We start from the raw sequence: 4,735 nt of genomic DNA on the forward strand, positions 1-4,735 counted from the left end.
CAAAATTAAAAACATCATGTACAAATCTATACTATATAAAATAAAGTTTCGAAAATTAACATAAAAATAACAAACAAATATAATAGTTAATTTAAAAATGCAATACTTTCAAACAATTATAACTATATAAATCTAAAACACATGATTTACAAAATTTAGGTTATATACTGCTGAAAATATTCAACAAAAATATGTACTACATGTAATTTGATGCAATAAATCATTGAGAATATCCACATATTATTTTTAAGCACCAAAATATGTCAAATTACCATTTTATTTATTATTTTAAAATTTTCAAGATTTTCAAAAATTGTTTATTTCAAAATAAAAAGGAAACTACTATTCAATTTAGTGAAAAGACAAAATTATTAAAGGAATCAATTTGATATATAAAATAACCTTTTGAAAGACCAACATAAAATTAACTAACAAAAAAAATCTTAAAGAATACAAGAATTTCAAATAATAAAAACAATATGAATATAAAGCACTTTTCATTACATATGAATCTAACAAAATATGATTTCAAAATGGAAGCTATTTCTTTCAAAAAAAAATATCAATAATAAATTTAGTAAACAAAATTGCCAAATAACTAAAAGAATCAGTTTATTATAAAAAATAAATGTTTGGAAGATCAACATAAAATTAAGTAACAAAAATAATCTTAAAAATATAAGGATTTCAAATAATAAATACAATATAAATCTAAATCACTTTTTCATTACATATGAATCTAAATAACATATGATTTCAAAATTGAGGATATATATTATTTAAGTGTTCACATAGAATTTTAAAATATCATTATAATAATATAAAAATCAGCATCTTAATTTGATAAAGTAAATAAAAGATTATTTTATTAAAAATAATGAAATTGATACATAAAATAAGTATATATTCGAAATTAAACAAAAAATTAAAAAAATAAAAGTATTCAAAAAGAAATAAAGTTTTTTAAAAATATTTATAAATAATCACGTATGTAAAAATAAATAAAAATCAGCACAAAACTATAAAAAGATAAATTAAAATTTGTAAAAATTATGTTCGTAACCTTTAATACGATATGGACTATGCTTTAAAAATCAGAAATAACTGAAAATACCAATAAAAATATTTAAAGTCAGCATCTTAAGTTAATATTCTTATAAATCTTAAATTAAAAAAAAAACAAACAAAACTAAACTAAAATAAAAAAAATGCTTACTTGATATATATGCTAAGTCTTCATTAATTAAAGTTAGAATTACAAAATTATGTCTTAAAGTATGTCAAAACATACAAATTGCTTATAAATCAAAATAAAATAAATAATTAAGATCATATTACTTAATATGATCAAATAAATATAAAGGTAAACTGAAATTTAGTATTTGTTTTTTATTTATATTGGTCTAAGCTATAAAATATTATAAATTTATAATGTGTTATATGAGTTTCTTAGAAAAATAATGGTTGATTGTGATTCTTTTTTTACCGAACCAATTTATTATTTAGTTTACAATAAGTTACAAAGCTTTGTTAGAAATAAATAATGGTAACAATAATTTACTTATGTAAGAAATATGTTGTTAAACATGTTGTTTATCTATATTTTTCCAAGTTCCTGTACCATTGACAATCCCGAGTATACCAGGTAGATGGCGTTTTACGGACGGATCTTGAAAAAATGAGGATAGATATTTAGGGCAAGGATGATATAGTACTCTGAGGTTACGATGGACTAATGGGAGCAAGGAATATGAGAGCGAGTCAGTCGCCACTACACTCAGAGATAGAGGCTCTCATATGGGCAATAGAATGCATGAGGAATCTTAGACAGTTTGCAACAGACTGTGCTCAATTGGTAAGGTCGGTTTCGAAACCAGAAGAGTGGTCAGCTTTTGAAAGCTATTTGGAAAACATGATTTTTTTGAAGAGAAGTTTCAACAGCTCAGAGATCATTCATATACCACGGACACAGAACTCAAAGGCGGACAGTCTCGCACGCAGTGCAAGGAATTAACCATCGTTTGTCGTTCATATGGATGCATAGCTACCGGGGTGGTTCGCAGAGTCTACATGAGTCTGTTTTTGTTGCTGACAAAAAAAAATCTATATTTTTTTAAATCATTTATCTATGTGTTCTCAAGCTGTTTTTATCAATAAATGAATAAACATAGTAATTTAGTAATCAACTATTAAAATTTAATAAATTTTGACATATATGTTTTTAAGAAAATCATTATAAAAATATTCATTAAACCAATCAAATATGTTTTTTAAGAAAAAACTCTAAATATTCTATATTCAATAATTTTTTTTAAAAAATTATGCAAACTATATGGTGACTTTTCAAAAGTCTTTAGTGTAATTCACCGATAAAATTTATAGGACATATGCTTATGAAAATTTATTAAAGCAATTAACATAACATATAAAACTAAAAATGATCTCACACGAGTTCTATCAATGAAAGATATTTGAAACAGAATGTTATTAATATATAAACAACATTAAAAAAAATCAAAGAGGCTAAAAATTAAAATAAATTAGTTGAAAATTCAAATAATATTTACAAATAATATTGACATTAGAGTATAGTCTCAGGCTCTCGACAACATAAAATAAAGATATGAAAAATATTCATTATACATTCGTCAATTGGAAAATATGTTATAAGTTTATGAAATATGATGTAAACTAATAAAACATCATAATCACGCCAGTAATTAATATTGTAACTAGATCAAGTAGAAGATATATCTAATATTTTTTACTTCTATGTGTTTATTTTAATAAATAAAAAATTATTTAACATTAGTTTAAAGTTGTATATATTTATTTCTCTTTTTATTATATCTAAAATAAAATTACTATTTAAATTTCAAAAAAATATTTATTATGATCGAACTCTAAATAAAATACCAACACATATGCATTTAAGCGACTTCAGTATTAGTATTTCAAATACAGATATTCACAAAAATAATTATATTTTTACTTTCATTGTAAAAAATTGGCAATTACAAAGTAAAGCTAGATTTTGTGCGTATGCATTAAATTTTCTTATGTTTTTTCAAATAGAAGTAAAGCTAGATATTGTGTATATGCATTAATTTTCTTATGTTTTTTCAAATAGAACGATAGATAAAAAAAGTTATAATAAAAATAATTATAATGTGTACTATTTTTTATTATGAATAGAATGATCAATATTTTTTAAAAATCAGATTAATAAATAATATAAACACGATTATAAATACACTTACCCATTTACATATACAAAAAAAGATATCTAAATATTAGTTTTTTAAAGAGTATAATTGTATAAAAATCTAAATAGAACAAATAATAAAGCATATTTTGAATAAAACTTCATATAAAAATGTATATAAACCAATTATACTTCATTATTTTCAAATTAATATAAAATGATACAAATTATTAAAATAAATTCGCGCGTAGCGCGAATTGAAAATCTACTCTATACTAATAAAAGAGATATTTTGAGGCTCCATAGAGCGTCCACATCAGCGAAAAAAATTCTCCCAAAAAATGACATGTGGCATTATTATTTAAAACATAGAAAATAAATAATAAGTAAATTTGCAATATAAGGAAAAATATATAATAAGTAAATAAACAATATAAGAAACAGAAACATTGCATTAAACAATAATAAATAAATATAAAATATAAGGAAAAATAAATAATAAGTAAATATACAATATAATAAATAGAAATATTACATCAAACATCTATCATAATATTATCATTTGATATAAAAACAAAAAAAAATTAGAATAAGTAAATATACAATTGAGAAATGAAAAAATAAATTAAACATCTATAAAATAAAAACTAAATACAAAATATAAGATATCAAATATTATACTAAACGTTATCGTATTAAACATTATCTTATTAATAGAATAAGTAAATATAAAAGATAAGAAAAATAAATAATAAGTAAATATACAATATAATAAATAGAAATATTACATCAAACATCTATCATAATATTATCATTTGATATAAAAACAAAAAAAAATTAGAATAAGTAAATATACAATTGAGAAATGAAAAAATAAATTAAACATCTATAAAATAAAAACTAAATACAAAATATAAGATATCAAATATTATACTAAACGTTATCGTATTAAACATTATCTTATTAATAGAATAAGTAAATATAAAAGATAAGAAAAATAAATAATAAGTAAATATAGTATATCTATACTAATAAAAGAGACCTTTTGAGGCTCCATAGAGCGTCTACATCAGCGAAATTTTTTTTCCCAAAATATGACATGTGACATTATTATTTTCGAAATTGTATATAATATTTTTTTTTACAAAATAGTATTGTTACATCATGGAGATAAGTCATCTTTTTTAGTGAAAAAAGGTAATCTTATATATGTTTAATGTAGTTTTTCTATTTTTTTATGTTGTACGTTTACATATTATTTTTTAAAAATAAAATTGTAAAATGGTAATCTTACATATGTTTAATGTAGTATTTTTATTTTTTATGTTGTATGTTTACATATATTTATTATTTTCGAAATTATATATAATGTTTTTTGTTTTTTTTTGTAAAACGTAATGTTACATTATGGAGATAAGCCGACTTTTTTTTAAGTGAAAAATGGTAAGTAATTTTACATATGTTTAATGTAGTTTTTCTATTGTTATGCTGTATTTTTACATATTATTTATAATTTTCGAAAATTAGTAA

Source organism: Brassica oleracea, chromosome C2 (assembly GCF_000695525.1).
Source record: "Brassica oleracea var. oleracea cultivar TO1000 chromosome C2, BOL, whole genome shotgun sequence".
In the NCBI taxonomy this organism is placed as follows: Eukaryota; Viridiplantae; Streptophyta; class Magnoliopsida; order Brassicales; family Brassicaceae; genus Brassica; species Brassica oleracea.